This window comes from Prionailurus viverrinus, chromosome B4 (genome assembly GCF_022837055.1).
Source record: "Prionailurus viverrinus isolate Anna chromosome B4, UM_Priviv_1.0, whole genome shotgun sequence".
Lineage (NCBI taxonomy): Eukaryota > Metazoa > Chordata > Mammalia > Carnivora > Felidae > Prionailurus > Prionailurus viverrinus.
In genome coordinates, this window is record NC_062567.1 from 17,047,301 (window position 1) to 17,067,142 (window position 19,842).

At 37.5% G+C, this 19,842-nt stretch overlaps 1 protein-coding gene across 12 annotated transcripts in view; it reads left to right on the forward strand.

Annotated features, from left to right (window-relative positions):
- The window catches only part of MLLT10 (MLLT10 histone lysine methyltransferase DOT1L cofactor), a 237,646-nt gene that overhangs the window by 64,454 nt on the left and 153,350 nt on the right, over window positions 1-19,842 (forward strand). The window lies entirely within an intron of this gene.

The following is a 19,842-nucleotide window of genomic DNA, read 5'->3' on the forward strand; positions in this document are numbered from 1 at the left end:
CCTCCATCTGTATGTGTTCTTTGGGAAACTGTCTATTCAGGTTCTCTGCCCACTTTTTTTTTTTTTTTTCAATATGTGAAATTTATTGTCAAATTGGTTTCCATACAACACCCAGTGCTCATCCCAAAAGGTGCCCTCCTCAATGCCCATCACCCACCCTCTCCTCCCTCCCACCCCCATCAACCCTGTTTGTTCTCAGTTTTTAAGAGTCTCTTATGCTTTGACTGCCCACTTTTTAATGGGATTGTTTTTTGATGTTGATTGTATACCTTTTGTTTTTAATGTTTTATTTATTTTTGAGAGAGAGAGAGAGAGAGAGAGAGAGAGAGAGCAAGCACACAAGTGGGGGAGGGGAAGGGTGAGAAGGAGACAGGTTCTGAAGTGGGCTTTGCACTTGATAGGAGTGAGCCTGATGCAGGGCTCGAACTCATGAACCATGAGGTCATCACTTGAGCCGAAGTCAAATGCCCTGACTGAGCCACCTAGGCACCCTCAGTTGTAGAAGTTCTTTATATATTTTGGATATTAACCTTACTATCAGATAAGTCATTTACAGATATCTTTTCCTATTCAGTTGCCTTTTCATTTTGTTGATGGTTTTCTTTGCTGTGCAAAAGCCTTTTTATTTTGTGTAGTCCTACTAGTTCATTTTTGCCTTCTCTCTCTCTCTCTCTCTCTCTCTCTCTTTTTTTTTTTTTGCCTGAGGAGACTTATCTAGAAAAATGTTTGTATGACAGATCTCAAAGAGATTACTTCATTCTCTAATCCATTTTGGATTAATTTCTGTAGATGGTGTAAGATAGTGGTCCATTTTCATTCTTCTGCATGTAGTTGTTTAGCATTCCCAGTACCATTGTATATTTTTGCCTCTTTTGTCATAGGTTAATTGATTATATATGTGTGGGTTTATTTCTGGGTTGTCTGCTGTATTCCACTGATATATATGGCTGTTTTTGTGCTGGTACTATAGCATACTTGATCACTCTAGCTTTGTAATATAGTTTGAAAGCAGGGGATGTGATTACCTTCTGCTTTGTTTTTTCTCAAAATTGCTTTGACCATTTAGGGATTTTGTTCTTCCATACGAATTTTAGGATTCTTAGTTCCAATTCTGTGAAAAATTCTGTTAGTATTTTGATTGGGTTTGCACCGAAGCTGTAGATCACTTTGGGTAGTATCAACATTTAAAAAATATTAATTCTTCTAATCCATGAGCATGGTATATCTTGCTGTTTATTTATGTTGTCTTCAGTTTCTTCCACGAATGTGTGATAATTTTGAAGTACTGGTCTTTTACCTCCTTGATTAAGTTTATTTCCAGGTATTTCATTCTTTTTTGATGCAATTATAAATGAGGTTTTCTTAATTTCTCTTATAGTTTGTTACTAGTGTATAGAAAGGCAACTGATTTCTGTATGTTAATTTTGTATGCTGTGACTTTACTGAATTCATTTATTAGTTATAATAGTTTTTTTTTGGTGGAGTCTTTAAGGTTTTATGTATTATTATTTACTTCTAACTTTGCTTTTTCTAGTTTTTTTACGTGTAAAGTTAGGTTTTATTATTATTTTTTTTTGGTTGCTATAATTTTTTAACTATTTTCAGGGGTTCTGTCATAGTTGATTCTGACATTTTCTACTCTATTTCAGTGTTTCTGTAATAGGATAGGCACTTGGAGTTACTATCACTCCATATGCTTTATTCTTTTTTTCCTCTGTTTCCCCCCCCCCCCCCCATTTTTTATTGGAGGGAGAGAGAGCACTCATGTGTGTTCCAGCAGGGAAGAGGCAAAAGGGAGAGAGAGAGAGAGAGAGAGAGAGAGAGAGAGAGAGAGAGAGAGAGAGGATTTTAAGTAGGTTCCATGCTCAGTGCAGAGCTCAACGTGGGGCTCGATCTCATGACCCTGACACCGTGACCTGAGCCGAAATTAAGAGTCAGACACTAAACTGATTGAGCCACCCAGGTGCCCTCACATGCTTTATTCTTTTTTTTATTTTTTTAATTTTTTTTATTTTTGGGAGAGAGAGAGACAGAGCATGAACGGGGGAGGGGCAGAGAGAGAGCCGGAGACACAGAATCGGAAACAGGCTCCAGGCTCTGAGCCATCAGCCCAGAGCCTGACGCGGGGCTCGAACTCACGGACCGCGAGATCGTGACCTGGCTGAAGTCGGATGCTTAACCGACTGCGCCACCCAGGTGCCCCTCACATGCTTTATTCTTAACGTTTATTTGCCAGTTTTTAAAATGCAGCATACTATTTGGTGTTGTCAATAACAGAAATAGATCTGGATAACTTAAACAAAAAGTGTATGGAAGGGTATGATAAACTCACAGACTTACAGGGAAAATCAGGCAGCTAGCTTTTTGGAGTAACTAGAGCCACTAACAGAGTCTTTTCAAGAGTGGTGTTCTAGCAAGAAGACAAACTAATCACTGAACATGCTTAAATCTTGGCTATCTACAATAGTATCATATGACTTAATGGATGTGGGCCCAGATGAGGAAGAAGAGCTGCTCAGATTTCCTGTGTGGATAGGTTAATGTAGATGGTCTTAACCTGCATTAGAGGATGTTATATGCAGAATAGAGAATGGGAATAGAGAATGTTGAGATGTACTTTTTTTTTTTTTAATGTTTATTTTTGAGATAGAGACAAGGTCCCAGAGGGGAGGGGCAGAGAGGGTGGGAGACGCAGAATCTGAAGCAGGTTCCAGGCTCCGAGCTGTCAGCACAGGGCCTGATGTGGGGGCTTGAAATGATGAACCATGAGTTCCATGGTTCAACCATGGAAGTTCCATGGTTCAACCATGCAACCATGCAAGTTCCATGGTTCAACCATGCAAGTTCCATGGTTCAACCATGAGTTGAAATGATGGCACATGATGACCTGTGCCAAAGTTGGACGCTTAACCGACTGAGCCACCCAAGTGCCCCAAGATGTACTTGTTGTGTGTGGAGTTTAAGGTGATGGTGAGATAGACAAATATTATATATGTCAGTAGGCATTGGATATAGTACAGCTTTTAGCTCTTTCCTGCATCTTTGTCATGTGGTTTCCTTCCTGGGAGGCCTCTGCATTCTTGATATTTGTCCACAGTTATTTTCTGCATAAACACTCTTTTAAACAAATGTAGGGTACAATGCCTTATGAATTGCTTCTTTATTTAATATTATGTGTTGAATATCATGGGCATAATAATAAAGAGCTCTCCTTTTGTCTCATATACATGTGTGTGATATTGATATTTAATTGTATAAATGAACCATAATTTATTTCACCAGTGTCTTATTGATGGAAAGTTAGTTACTGTCACACTTTTTTTTGTGTGTGTGGGGGGGTGTCAGTTGGTGATAAAGAGGAACATAGCTTTATTACTGCACAGGCTGTGGCCTTGAAAAACTGCAAGCCCGCCCAGAGGAAGGGGCTGGGGGATTTTATAGGGAAATACAGGATTCAGCCAGTTTCAACAGGAATGGTGTAAGCGTTACTAGCCTCCTTCATCTTGTCTTTAAGGTGGTACTGGCTTCCTGAAACAATAGGCCTACTTCTATGGACCTAATCAGTTTTTCTACTGCAAGGTTAAAGGAATCACAGGGATGGTCCTGCTTGGAGGCTTGTCTCAAACAATGCATTGCTCTCTTTTCGTTCTTTACCATGCCAGCTCCTTTCAGGTATCTCTAGCCAGCAATAAGCTGGGCACTGGGATGCTCAAAGTGAGCATAAAGATATGCCACATGGAAATGGAAATTCTGGGAATACAGCCAGAATCTGAAGCACACTCCAGGATCTCTCATTTAGTCCATGGATCTGGAGGTATCGCCTTGTATTTCCAGGGCAGGTTTGCTCCCAAGACATATGTGTCACTTGCCTGGGATTTTGTTTCCTGTTTTTGAGGCATCGAGGGCTTCATCTTTTACTTCTCAGGTTGGCTTCTCTGTTCTGTCTGTACTCTTTTTTTTTTTTTTTCCCTCTTTAACCAAGAGTACTGTAGTGACTGACTGTGATCAGTTACTGTATGTAATCATAGATACACTGGGTCGTTAGTTATAGGCAAAAGTTCTGCAAGTGGAAATGCTGGATCAGAGGGTATGTACATCTGTAATTTTAGTGGATTTTCCCAAATCCTCCTCTGTTGAGATTGCAGTAATTCATGCTTTATTCACAATACATGAGAAGAAACTGTGTATATCATGCTTAATCTCAGCACGGTCACACAACCATCTGAGTGGGTTTCAATTTTGGATTATTCATCAAACTCACAAGTCACAGTTGGTTTATGCCACACCAGATATACTTAATAAAGGAAAAGCATATACAGTTGGAATCGTTCAGAGACCTCCAGACTCTGATGCAAGTCTTAATGTCTTCAGTGTTTGGTTGTAAGGTTGACAAGAAGCTAATGTGAATGCAGGTCACTTTAGCATGGGAAGACACCAGGTTTGTGTACCCTCAGCTTAAAAATGCCTGCTAGCTATACATCCTCTGTATTTGTAAGTGGCTAGCTATCCTGTTTTAATGTAGCTGTGGACTATAAGTTATAACTCCTATAATGTAGACTCCTGACAACCAAGTGCAACAGGCTAAAGAGCATCTTGGACAAGTTACTAGTACATGGCAGACCCTGAGTACTGTCATCTGTCTTCAGGGTTGATGTTGCAGGAAGTTAAACTACCATATTTTCCTCAAGAGCCTGAAGGAGGGATTCTGAGTCTAGCTCTTAACCCTTTCCATCCATCATTGTTAAGGATCTTTTTATATTTGCCAATCTGGTAGATAAAAATTATGTCAGTATAGCTTTCATTTGTATGTCTGTTGTGAGAGAAGTTTTTCACCTTTTTTTTCATATGCTTAAAGCTATTTATATTTCCATTATATGAAGTATTCATTCATATTCTTACCTCGGTTTTCTCTTGGCAAATTCCTCGAGGTACATTTTTGGATTGTTGTGTAGGAGCTCTTGATGTTTTAGGGAAGTTAGTCCTTTGTGGTATGAATTGCTGGACATTTTCCCCACCAGATGATTGGTTGTATTGGTGGGGGGGGGGGGGGGGGGGGGGAAGGGTTGTATTTCACCAATTTTTTTCTTTAATGCCCTTTTGTATTTAATTGCCATGTCTCCATGTCTCCTCTGGTTTGAAAGAGTTTCTCCGTCTTTTCTTGTTTTTCATGACCTTGGCAGTCTTGAGGAATATTGGCCAGATACATGTTCACTGGCCCCCCTTCCCCCAAGTCTGGGTTTCTCTTGATATTTTCTCATAATTAGAATGGGTTAATAGATTTTGGGAAAAAGTACCGCTGAGGTTAAGTCTGCTTCTTATCTTGTCGTATCAGGGAGTATAAAACTGTCCATGAGACATCACTGATGAATGATATTGTCAGGCTAAGTTTTAAAAATCCCTTTGGTATTTTTATGATGCTTGTCTTAAATTAATAGGTTAGCTTAGGGAAAATTGACAGTCTTCAAACAAGATATTTATTGTGTGCTTCCGATGTACAGGCAGTGGTCTAGATACAGCATTGAGCAAAATAGGCTAATAATCCGCCCTTTCAGGGTTTACTTACATTTTGGTGAGGGAAGTTGGGCAATAAATGAGATAGGTAAATAAAATTTGTAGCATGACGTGTATTATGGAGCAAAATAAAGAAGAGGTGCAGAGCGAAATCTGAAATGTGCGTTTGAAGCTTTAAGTAGGGTGATAAGGGAAGACTCCATTGAAGAAATGACATTTGCAAAGGGACCTGAGATTAATGAATTGGAGGAGGGGGTGGGCATAATATGTCTTGTAGGGTTTGTGAAATCACTGTAATAATTTGGTGTCACATAGGGTAAGTTGCTAAGCCACTGGGGTGATTTGAGCTGAGGGGTGCTTGATTAAAGCAAGTTTTTAAACATGATCACTGTGGCTGCTGTGTTGGAAATCAACTTTATAATAAGCTCTCAAGTCTCCAGGCTAGGAGCCTCTTTGTTATTCTTCAGGCGGGTCTTGCGTAGTCTTAGAACATCATTTTTACATATAAATTTTAGAATTGTATTCATTTCTTTATGGTCCAGTTTTCTCTAAGTCTGTAAAATGTGTTTAATAATATGTACTGTATTGAATGAGAGTTAAATGAGTTAATCTATGTGAAGGTTGTAGAACAAGGCCTGGACATAGTAAACTCTACATTAAAGGTAAGAGTTAAAAATTTAAAATGAAAAACATGAACTAGTTATAGCCTATGCAAGTTGTTGAAATTGGTATTCTGTATTTTCTATATAGACAGTGATAATGTATATAAATCACAATTTTATTTCCTCCACTTCATTTCTTATTTTTACATCTCTTTTACTCTTGAGTTTATTCTAGTCCGGCTTTTCCCCACCAAGCCACCAAAGCCTGTTCTTGGTAAAGTAATCTGCGCTCTCCCTGTGGCTGGACTAGTTCTCAAGTTCTTTGTTAGTTCATCTTGTAGCAACATGTGACACATTTGATCATTCTTTCTTGAGCACTTCATTTTGTTGCTGGGACAGCAGTCTTCTTTTATTTTGACGTTATTGATTACCCCTTTTATTTTTCTGCATTCTTCCCTTATGGACATTTACCTCTAAATATAGAGTGCTTCAGAGTGTAGGCCTTCTACACTTACTTCCAGAATGAACTTTTTGAGTATTACGGATTTGAATAACATCTGTGATGTATACATGGATAGCATCCAAATATATATCTCCAGCCTTTTCTCTTGAACTCTGGACTCATAAATATCTAGTTGCTTATACATCATCTGCTTGTGTGATGGGTACATAAACTCAACATGGACATTTGGTATAGAGTTGTGGAATCACTGTGTTGTATACCTGAAACTGATGTAACATGATGTGTCAACTGTGTTTCAATTTAAAAAAGATACTATAGAAGCAAAAACAAACAAACCCCATGGCTATCTGAACTTGACCTTCTCATTCCATTTTGTTACCCTGCCTATTTCAGTTAAAGGCAGCTTCACCTCTCCAACTGTCTGCAACACTAAGTGAACCTACCTCTGCCAGTCCCTCCATAATTAATATTATAACATTTGTCACCTTTTTGTACCTTACGCTCCTTTGCCTTTTTCTTGCATATGTTATAAAGATCTCAAATCAACAACTTAATTGAACTCCTCAAAATACTAGATGAAAAAGAACAAACAAAACAAAGTGAACTGAAGGAAGGAAATAAACATTAGTTGAAAGATAAATGAAATAGAGAATAGAAAATCAGAAAAAAAGCAGTGAAATTAAGAGCTTTTTTTAATGAACAAAATTGACAGATTTTTTTATGGCATGAGTGACATTTATTTCATTTATTTTATTATTTGAGTATAATTGACACACAATGTTACATTAGTTTTAAGTGTATAATGTAGTGATTGAACTTCTTTGTAAGTTACCATCTGTCACCATATAGCTGACCATATTCTTTATTTCGTACCCTTTATTCCTGTGACTTACTCATTCCATAACTGGAAGCCTGTATCTCCCTTTCCCCTTCACCCATTTTGCCTGTTATCCCATTCCCTTCCCTTTGGCAACTGTTAGTTCTTTGTATTTTATAGGTCCGATTCTGCTTTTTTTCTTTATTCATTTGTTTTGTGTTTTAGATTCCATACTGTTAGCTAAATTAAGAAAAAAAGTATACAAATTATTAAAATTAGAAATGAAAAAGGGGAACATTACAGCTGATGCCACAGAAATGAAAAGAATTATTAGAGAATTTAATAATAATTTGATAACACTTGAATAACCTAGAAGAACGGATAAAGTTCTAGAAACACACAACCTACCAAGACTAAGTCATGAAGAAATAAAAAATCTGAAGAGACCAACAACTAGTAAGGAGATTGACTCAGTATTTACAAATCTAACAAAGAAAAGTCCACATCCAGATGGTTTTGCCAGAGAATTAATTCTCTGGAAACTCTTCTAAAAAATTGAAGAGGAGGTCATTGAAACTCATTTTATGAGGCCAGCATTATTCTGAAAGCAAAAGCCAGACAAAGACATTACAAGCAGAACAGAAAACTACAGACCAGTATCACTGATACATATTGATGTAAAAGTCCTCAGCAAAATACTAGCAAACTGAATTCAGCATATTAAAAGGATCATATATGACTTATTTATTCCTGGAATGTAAGAATAGTTCAGCATATGAAAGTCGATCAATGCATAATATACCATAATAGCAAAATGAAGGACAAAACCCATGTGATAATCTCATCTCCATTGATGCAGAAAAAACAGTTAACAAAATTCAACACCTGTTTGTGTTAAATGAACCCATCAGACTTGAATTAGAAGGAAAGTACAACATATATGCAAAGGCCATATATGAAAAACCCATAGCTAATATCATACTCAGTAGTTAAAGACAAGATTTTCCTTTAAGACAAGGAACAAGGCAAGAATGTCTGCTCACCTCACCACTATTCAGTGTATTATTGGAGTCTTAGCCAGAGTACTTAGGGAAGAAAAGGAAGTAGAAAGCACCCAGTTTGAAAAGGAAGAAGTAAAATGATCTGTGTTTGCAGATGACATGATCCAGTATGTTGAAAACCCTAAGGATCCCACCAAAAAAAAACAAAAACAAAACAAACAAAAACAAACAAACCCACAAAAACTATTAGCACTAAAAAAATAAGCCTAATTTATCTTTTTGTTGTTGTTGTTGAGATTTTAGTTTTAAGTAATCTCTACACACAACTTGAGGCTCAAAACGACAACCCCAGGATCAAGAGTTGCACGTTCTGCTGACTGAGCCAGCCAGGCACCCCCCCCCCCCCCAAATTAGTTGTTTTTATATGGTGACAATAAATAATTTGAAAAGGAAATTAAGATTTTTTTTTTATAAAGGTGTAAAAAGAATAATGAAACACTTAGGAATAAACCTAATCAAGGAAGGAAAGACTTGTACACTGAAAACTACAAAACGTTCTTGAAGGAAATGAAAGAAGGCATAAATAAATGGAAAACTATCTTGTGTCTATAGTACTTAAAGTGATCTATGTATTGAACATAATCCCTTTCAGAATCCTGAAAGCATTTTTTGTGCCAATGCTAAAATTAACCTTAAAATTTATGGGGAATCTCAAGAGTCCATGAATAGCCAAAACAATTATGAAAATGCAGAACAAAGTTGGAGGACTCATACTTCTGGATTTCAAAACATGTTACACAGCCACAGTAATCAAGACAGGGTGGTACTGGCATAACAACAAATAGACCAGTGGCATAGGATAGAGAGCCTACAAATAAACTCTTCTGTATGTTAGTCAAATGACCCCCCCCCTTTTTTTTTTTTAAATATGATCCTTGATAAGAGTGCCAGGACAACTCATTGAGGAAAGGACAGTCTCTTCAACAAATGGTGTTGGCAAAATGGGATAGCCACATGCCAAAGAATGAAGTTGGACCCTTATCTTACACCATATACAAATATTAACTCACAGTAGATCAAAGATTTAGGTACATAAGACTCAAATTGTAAAATTTCTAGAAGAACACATATGGGAAAAGCTTCACGACTTTGGGTTTGGAAATGATTTCTCAGGTATGACACCAAATGCATAGACCCCCCCCCCCCCCAAAAAAAGGGGGAGGGGGCGGCGCCTGGGTGGCTCAGTCGGTTGGGCATCCAACTTCAGCTCAGGTCATGATCTTGGAGTCTGTGAGTTCAAGCCCAACGTCGGGCTCTGTGCTGACAGCTCAGAGCCTGGAGCCTGCTTCAGATTCTGTGTCTCCCTCTCTCTCTGCCCCTCTCCCACTTACTCGTTCTCTCTCTCTCAAAAATAAAACATAAAAAAAATTTAAAAAAGAACGAAAAAGAAAAAAATAGACAAGTGGGACCATACACAAGCTTACAAACTTTTGTGCATCAGAGAACCCAATCAACAGATTGAAAAGGCAATAGAATGGGAGATAATATGTAAAGAACTCTTAGTACTCAACAGCAAAAGTATCAAATAACCCGATTTAAAAATGGGCAAAGAACACCAATAAACTTTTCTCCAAAGATAATATGCAGGTGATCAACAGGCATGTGAAAAGGTGCTCTACATTACTAATCATCATAGAAATGCAAATCAAAACCACAATGAAATCAGTGCTCACCCATGCAGAATGGTTACTATCAATCCACCCCCACCCCATACAAACAAAAACCATCCCAGAAAATGACATGTATTGATGTGGAACCCCTGTGCACTGTTGGTGGGATTGAAAAATGGTGTAGCAGTTATGGAAGACAGTATGGAGGTTCCTTAAAAAGTTAAAAACAACTACCCAATGATCCAGCAATTCTGCTTCTGGTTATGTATCCCAAAGTATTAAAAGCATGGTCTCCAAGAGATACTTGTACACTCATGTTTATGGCAGCACTATTCACAATAGCCAAGAAGTGTAAGCAACCCAAATGTCTTAAGTGGATGAATGGATAAGCAAAATGTTGTCTGTACATACATTGGAATATTATCCATCTTTAAAAAGCTGAATATGTTGCAATATGCCACAGCATGGTTGAATCTTGAGGATGTTGTGTTAAATGAAATAAGCCAATCACAAAAGGACAAATACTTTATGATTCCACTCATATGCGGTACTTAGTGGTCAGATTTATAGAGACAGAAAGTATAGTGGTTATAGGAGTTGAGGAGACAGGCAAAAAGGGGAGTGATTGTTTACTGGGTATAGAGTTTCAGATTGCATGATGAAAAAAGTTCTGGAGTTCTCTTTCACAATGTGAATATACTTAATTGTTCTGAACTGTACATTTAAATAGGGTAGTGGATTTTATGTTATGTGCTTTTTAAAAAACTCACAATAAAAATGAATGTATATGATTTTTTTGCCTTAACTACATTGACTAAGACTTAGAGCACAACACTAAATAGAAGTGATGATTGTAGGCCATTATTTCTTCTCCACTTGAGAGGGATCGTGTTGAAATTTCACTTTTAATTATGTTGATAGTTGCAGTTTTGTTCTTTTGTTTCTTTTTTTTTTATTTGAGAAACCTTTTTAAGTTTATTTTTTAAAGTTTATTTGTTTAATTTGGAAGAGGGAGAGAGAGTGAGTGCTTGAGTGTGAGAGCAGTCTTATTTTAGGTATTAGCATATGGTTTGTGTTGAATGTACCATATGCATTTGAAAAGGAATGTATATTCTTCGGTTGAATAAGGTAGTTGAATTCAAGCTCTTTTATTAGTCTTAACTGATTTTTAGGGGGGAGGTCTACTTCATCTGTTAGTTACTGAGTCTGGTATGTTAAACATCTGTAACGATTGGAACATCGTCTGCTTCTTCCTTTAATAGTGTTAAGTGTTTTATGTATTTTAAAGTTTTTATTAGGTGTAGATACTTTTCTAATTGTTGATTTTTGTAATGAATTATTTATCATTAGGAAAATGTCCCCTTTTAGCTATGGAGTATTTGCTTCATAGTGTGCTACGACATCAAAATAGTCATGTCAGCCTTTGTATTCTTACTGTTAGCATTATATATTATTTTCCATACATTTGCTTTATTTGCTTTAAACTTACCAATATTTTTTTAAAGGTTTTAAAAAATTCGTTTTTCATTTTTTTGAGAGAGAGCAAGCGAGCGAGCACACACACAAGGATCAGGAGAGGGGCACAGAGAGAAGGGGACAGAGGATCCAAAGTGGGTTGATAGCAGAGAGCCCGATGAGGGACTTGAACTCATGAACTGTGAGATCATGACCTGAGCTGAAATCAGATGCTTAACTGACTGAACAGCCCTAGGCGCCCCTAAACTTAGCAGTTTTTATTAAAAGTGTGTCTCTTACAGACAGCATATGGTAGTATGGTCTTTTTAGAATTTTAATCGACTCTGGCCCTCTTAATCTCTCCCTTACCTGTTGTATATAAATGACTAACATTTAGTATGAATTGAAATTAGGATTGAGATCTTTTTGTTCTTTAAAAAAGTATTTAAAACAGCTTTATTCAGTTGTGATTGACATTCAGTATACTGTCTATATTTAAAGTGAACAACTTGTTAAGTTCTGACTATTGTATGTACCCATGAAATCAACATAATTAAGGCAGTGAACATATCCATCGCTTTTAAAACTTTCCTCTTATTCTTTTGTACTGTATCTCTTTTGTACCTACCCATCTCCTCCCCAGCCTTGTCCCAGGTAACCATTCATCTGCTTTCCATTACTATAGATTAATTTGTATTTTCTTGTGTTTTAAGTGGAATGTATGTGCTTGTGTGTCTAGACACTCAAATGGGTTTATAGTAATACAGACACTATTTTTGTCTGGCTTATTTCCATCAGTATAAATATTTGAGATTCTTGTTGTGACATGCATTAATATTTTATTCCCTTTTTGGCTCACTGTTTTTCCCCTGTATGGATCTAGCAGTTTATTTACCTGTAGATAGTTTCTAGTTTTTTTTTTTTTTTTTTTTTAAATTTTTTTTTCAACGTTTTATTTATTTTTGGGACAGAGAGAGACAGGGCATGAACGGGGGAGGGGCAGAGAGAGAGGGAGACACAGAATGGGAAACAGGCTCCAGGCTCTGAGCCATCAGCCCAGAGCCCGACGCGGGGCTCGAACTCACGGACCGCGAGATCGTGACCTGAGCTGAAGTCAGACGCTTAACCGACTGCGCCACCCAGGCACCCCGATAGTTTCTAGTTTTACGTGTTGCAAATTAAGATCCTGTTAATATTTGAGTACATGTTCTCTATAATCGTAGTCTTTTTTTGTCTTGGGTAAATACTTAGGCATGAAATGGCTAGTTTATAATAATAAGTGCATGCTTAATTCTTTTTTTCAAGTTCTAATTTAAATTCTAGTTAGTTAACATATATGGTAAAATTGGTTTCAGATGTAGAACTTAGTGATTCATCACTTTCGTATAACACCCAGTGGTCATCACCATGATAATACCCACCACCTACCCATTTAGCCCATCCCCCCACCTCCCTCCCTCCATCAACCCTCAGTTTGTTTTCTATAGTTAAGACTCTCTTGGGGTGCCTGGGTGGCTCATTCCCGTAGGGGTAAGTGTCAGACTTCCGCTCAGGTGATCTCATGGTTCGTGAGTCTGAGACCCACATTGAGCTCTCTCCTGTCAGTGCAGAGCCCGCTTTGAATCCTCGGTATCTCACTCGCTCACTCGCTCTCTGCTCCTACCCCGCTCATGCGCGCGCGCGCGTGCTCTCTCTCTCTCTCTCTCTCTCTCTCTCTCTCTCTCAAAAAAACCCAAGAAAATATTAAAAAAAAAAAAAGTCTCTTATGGTTTGCTTCTCTCTCTTTTCCCTCTCGTCCCCTGTGTCTGTTTGTTTCTTAAATTCCACATATGAGTGGAATCATATGGTATTTATCTTTCTCTGACTTATTTCACTTCACATGTTTAATTCTTCAAGGAACTGACAAACTATTTTCTAAAGTGGTTGTAACATTTTACATTCCCACCAGCTGCATATGAGAGTTCCAGTTGCTCTACATCCTCTTCAACACTTGGTATGATCACTCTTTTTAGTTTTTGCCATTCTAATAGTTATGTAGTGGTATCCTTCTGCTTTTAATTTTCATTTGGGTAATGAGTAGAAAATTTCAGCTCTTTTTCACGTGGTTATTTGACATTCTTGTATCTTCTTTGGTGATGTGTGTGTTCAAATCAAATGCCCATTCAAAAAATTGAATTTTTTCTTATTGTTAGTTGTTTAGATATAATACCTTTACATATCATACAATTGATTGATTTAAAGCACACAATTCATTGGTTTTAAAAATATTCAAAGACTTGTGTGACCATCATCACAGTCGACTTTAGAACATTTTCATAATTAACACTGTCACCATTATTAGCATTCACTTCCTATTTCCCTTCAACACCTCCACCCGAGGCAATAATTAACCTATTCTGTGTCCATTTGCTCTGTTCTAGATATTTCATATAGCTAGAATCATACAATATGTGGTCTTTTGTGACTGGGTTCTTTAACCTAGCACACTCTTTCCCACATTCACCCATGTTGCAGCGTGTCTAAGTAATTCACTTAATTGCCAATTGATATTCCAGTGTATGAATATACCATGTTTTCCTTAACCATTCAAAAGTTGATGGATATTTGGGTTTTTTTCACTTGATTATTTTGAATACTGCTGTGAACGAATAATACTGCTGTGAACATGCATTTACAGTTTTTTTGCAGAAATATGTTTTAATTTTTTGGATTATTCTTGGGAGTGTATTTCCTGGGTCACATGTTAACTGGTATCCTTTTGAGAAATTGCTGGTCTGTTTTCCAAAGTGGAGGTACCATTTTACATTTCTACTTGTAGTGCATTAGTTGTCCAATTTTTCCACATCCTTGTCAATACTTGCTAATGTTTGTCTTTTTGGTTTTAGCCATCCTGGTGGATATGAAGGGTATTTCAGTTTGTTTTTGATTTTCATTTCTCTAATGACTAGTATCTTTTCATGTGCTTATTGACCACTTGTTATTTTCATTCCAACAATTTGTGCTTTTTAATTGGGGTGGTTGGTTAATTTACATTTAGTGTGACTAATGATATGGCTAGATTTGGGTCTACCATCTCGATACTTGTTTTTTTGTTTATTTTTTAAAGATTTTATTTTATTTATTTTTTTAATGTTTATTTTTATTTTTTATTAAAAAAAATTTTTTTTAACGTTTATTTTTGAGACTGAGAGAGACAGAGCATGAATGGGGGAGGGTCAGAGAGAGAGGGAGACACAGAATCTGAAACAGGCTCCAGGCTCTGCGCGGTCAGCACAGAGCCTGACGCGGGGCTTGAACTCACGGACCGCGAGATCATGACCTGAGCTGAAGTCGGATGCTCAACCGACTGAGCCACCCAGGCGCCCCAATGTTTATTTATTTTTGAGACAGAGAGAGAGACAGAGCATGAATGGGGGAGGGTCAGAGAGAGGGAGACACAGAATCTGTAACAGGCTCCAGGCTCTGAGCTGTCAGCACAGAGCCCAATGCGGGGCTCGAACTCACGGACCGCGAGATCATGACCTGAGCTGAAGCCGGCTGCTTAACTGAGCCACCCAGGCACCTCAAGATTTTATATTTTTAAGTAATGTCTACACCCAGTGTGGGGTTCGAACAAGAGTTGCATGCTCTGCTGAGTGAGCCAGCTGGGTGCCCTGATACTTGTTTTTTATTTGCTCCATTTGTTTTTGTTCTCTTTTTTTCTTTTCTGGCTTTCTTTTGAAATGTTTATGATTCCATCTTGTCTACTTTGTTGTGTTATTAGCCATGAATTTTGTTGTGTTACGTTGGTCATTGTCTTAGGGCTTAAAGTTTACATCTTTGTCTCAGTAGAGTTTACCATCAAGTGTTATTATTATACTACTACTCATATAGTGTAAGATCCTCAAAATAATGTAATTCCATTTCTCTTTTTTTTGGCCTTTATGCAATTGTTGTCATGCATTTATTTTTGTTATAAACCCCACAACAAATTCCCGCTATTTTTGTTTAAACAGTTGTTTACTGTGGATCTTTTTTGTATCTTTTGTGTCTGTACTTAACTTTCTGAACTTTCGGAATGGAGAAAGAACTAGGGTTCCGCATTGAAAACTCAAACTCAGTGCTGTCTTCAAGACCTCTGCTAAACGTAGGGTGGGCATGGGTTATAGGAAAGAAAAAATGCCCAAAGCTTTCCTGCCATTTTTAAGTTGCCCTTTTCTCGATTTAGTGTTTGGTTGCTGCAAACCTTTCATTCTCTTTTCCAGAGTGCTAACAAAATTGGTTCTGACGGTTCCTGCGTGATTTTATGATATTTCCATGGTGGAAGGTACTCTTGGAGCTTCCTACTCCACTATTGTGGCTAATGGAAGTCTGGGAATTTTGCCTTCCTTTATATCTTCTTCAGGTTTGTTCTGAAATACAGTTAGGTTCCTTAGAAATAGTTAGATCCTGTCAGGTCCTGCTCTTACGATTTATTAGGAGCAGTACTTGGTCTAGGGGTAATTATTTCCCACTCTGGAAGCAAGATCTTTCTGAGTGTTCAGATACCCAATGTCCTGAGAGTTGAGGTTTTTCAGTCTGGCTAAGGAGACCAGGCAATGTTCCTAGCTCTTCCTGTCTGCTGGATACAGTTTCCTTTACTTCTTTTTGGATGGTTCTTTTTTCAACCTCAGGTAATTTCTTCTCTCATATGTTCAGTCCTTTAATATTCAAATGGTGTTCTCTGTATCTCTCTGTGAGCATTTGTTCTCTCTGTAAAGAGTTTTCATTTCTGGTGCTTTGTCCTTACAGTTTTAGCTGCCTTGGTCTTACCTGATGTGAACTTTGGGAGTGTTCTGGGCTTGGCCTTAGTTTCTCTCTCTGTGCCTTGGCCTGGAAGAATTCTCAAGATGTTAAACTGGGCAAACTGAGAGCTCATCTCATTTGTTTATTGTTTCTTTGGGATTACTATCGTTGTTATCTGATACACAGCGTCTTGAAAACCATTGTCTCAATTATTTTATCTTTTTATTCTTTTTTTGCCATGGGAAATAATGTATTGTTCATGCAAGAAGCCAAATATGGTCCCTGTTTCTCCATCTTGACCAGAAGAAGTCTGCTATTTTTTTCTTTTTTAAAAAAAAGTTTATTTATTTTTTGTATCTCTACACCCAACATGGGGCTTGAACTCATGACCCTGAGATCAAGAGCCTCATGCTCTTCTGACCTAGACAGCCAGGTGCCACCTATTCTTTAACTTTGATTTTTACTTTATTCCTTTCTTCCCTTTTTTCCCCCTTCTTTGTGATTATTTGAATATTTTTTAGCATTGCATTTAATCAGTTTAATAATGCACTTAGCGTTGCATTTAAATTTAATTAATTGCATTAAATTACCTTTTTGGCCGTATTTATGTATATAGTAGTTGCTCTTGGGATTACAGTTCTCATACTAATAATTTTAGACTACTCTGTGTACTGCTTCACACAAAATGTAAAAACACTGAAACCATATAGATCTCTTTTACCTTCTTCTCCAGTCTTTACTGTAGTTTTAATATGTGTTAAATTTATATACACTGAAAACTTTACCAGATAAACTTTTAACTTGTGATGTAAGCAGTCATGTATTTTCACTGGAAGAGAATATTGTTGTTTTCTCTAGTCAGTAGCCATTAAAAGTACCTACATGCTTATCATTTTTTTACTTCATCTTGGAGCTTTCTTCTTGGCTCATTTTTCCATTGCCTGAGGAAAATTACTTAGTGTTCCCTTTAATTGAAATCTGTTTAAAGATAGTTTTGGACTTTATTTATCCAGTTTGTTTGTTTGTTTGTTTATTTATTTAAACACAAAATTTATTGTCAGATTGGTTTGCATACAACACCCAGTGCTCATCCCAAAAGGTGCCCTCCTCAATACCCATCACCCACCCTCCCCTCTTTGCCACCCCCCCATCAACCCTCAGTTTGTTCTCAGTTTTTAAGAGTCTCTTATGCTTTGGCTCTCTCCCACTCTAACCTTTTTCTTTTTTTTCCCTCCCCCTCCTCCCCCCCCCCCCATGGTCTTCTGGTAAGTTTCTCAGGATCCACATAAGAATGAAAACATATGGTATCTCTCTTTCTCTGTATGACTTCTTTCACTTAGCATAACACTGTCCAGTTCCATCCACGTTGCTACAAAGGGCCATATTTCATTCTTTCTCATTGCCAAGTAGTATTCCAGTGTATATATAAACCACAACTTCTTTATCCATTTATCAACTGATGGACAATTAGGCCCTTTCCATAATTTGGCTATTGTTGAAAGTGCTGCTATAAACATTGGGGTATGAGTGCCCCTACGCGTCAGCACTCCTGTGTCCCTTGGGACACACTGTCCTAGCAGTGCTATTGCTGGGTCATAGGGTAGATCTATTTTTAATTTTTTTGAGGAACCTCCACACTGTTTTCCAGAGTGGCTACGCCAGTTTGTATTCCCACCAACAGTGCAGGAGGGTTTCCGTTTCTCCACATCCTGTCCAGCAGTCTCCTGATTTGTTCATTTTAGCCACTCTGATATCCAGTTGTTCTTTTGATGATAACTTGCCTTTTGGTTGTATGAAGATTTTTATCCCTTTCTTTTGGTTTTCTATAGGTTTACTAATTGGCTTAGGTATGGATTTGTTTTTATTTATTCTGAGATTTACTGTGTTTCTTCTGTCCATGATTTGCTGTGTTCTGTTCTGGAAAGTTTTTAGGTATTATCATTTGAAATTTTGCTTTTGTGCTACTTTGTCTCTCACATTTCTCTGGGATTCTAATTACATGTGTGTGAGACCTGCTGATTATATTCTTCATGCTTCTTGTCCTGTTACTGTATTTTTCACACTTTTGTGTTTTGTGCTAACATTCTGGACATTTTCTTCTGACCTATTTTGTTGTTGCCTTCTAATTCTGTTTTCATCTATGTGTAAACCGTTGTTGATCCCATCCATTGATTTTGAACACATTTTTGTTTTTACTTCTAGAATTTTTTTATTATTATTATAGTTTTCAGTTCTTTGAAAAAATTTTCAACTTTGTGTTGTATTTGAGCATAATAAGTATACTTATTTTAATGTCTGTGGCTAAAACTCCAAAATATAGATCTGCTTTGACTTTCTTGTTTCTGCTGGTTTTCATTTATGTTGTGTCTTTCATGTGTTTGGTACTTTTTATTGTGCTGAAAATGATAATGAACCAATAGTAGCAGAAGTTATTTGTAGTCAAGATTACATTGTTTTCCTCCAGAGAGGATGTATAATTTGCTTCCGTCTGGTGCCTGGGGGCACTTGTAATTTAGTATAATATAAGTCCAGTTTCAGAGTTTGAGATGAACTTAAAGCCTAGGTGCAATCTCTTTGAGGGCCTGTGTACTTGGATTATTCTGGCTTGCAGCCTTCAGTGTCTCAGCTGGAAGGAAGGGAGGGGCTTACTCCTTCCCCTTCTCCTTCAGTTGTCTGTGGACATAGATCCCTGTACTTCCAGCCTTCTGAGTTTGTCAAAACCACCTTTTACCCTTTTTACCTGCTTTCTGTGAAATAGGCAGTGGGGGGGCAAAAGTGGCCAAAAGCTGTACTCACCTCCTTGGACTTTCATTATTTTCCAATTTTGGCTCAGTATTTCCTCATTGTCACAGTTCTTTGATAGTTTCAGCCACATTTCAAAAACTAAAACATTAATACTCATTTGTTTATTATTATTAAAAAAATTGTTTTAAGTTTATTTATTTTGAGAGAGCAAGCAGGGGAGGGGGCAGAGAGAGAGGGAGAGAGTGAATCCCAGGCAGGCTCCGTGCTGTCAGCCCAGAGCCCGATGTGGGGCTCGAAGTCATGAACTATGAGATGATGACCTGAGCTGAAACCAAGAGTTGGATGCTTAACTCACTCAAGCCACCTGGTGCCCCAAAACATTAGTATTTATTAATTGCTAAAATATTTTAAGTTAAATATTGAAACAGTAAAATAATGTTAGTACTAGTATTTAAAGTATCAATGTTAATATAAAAGTTAAAATTTTAATAATTGACTTTTAAGATTAAAATTTTAATTTTAGGTATTCAACTATAAAGCTTCTTACTTTTTAATTTAAAGTTTATTTATTTTGAGAAAGAGAATAAGCGTGAGTGGTGGTGGGAGGCAGAGAGAATCCTAAACTGGGTCCACACTGTCAGCGCAGAGCCCGATGGGGGGCTTGAATCCACAAACTGTGAGATCATGCCCTGAGCCGAAGTCTACACTTAACTGACTGAGCCACCCAGGCACCTCTAAAGCTTTCTTATTTTCTCATAGTGGTTCTCAGAAGTAGTGTTGATTCAAATCATTTAGTGTGCTCTTATAAGAAGTG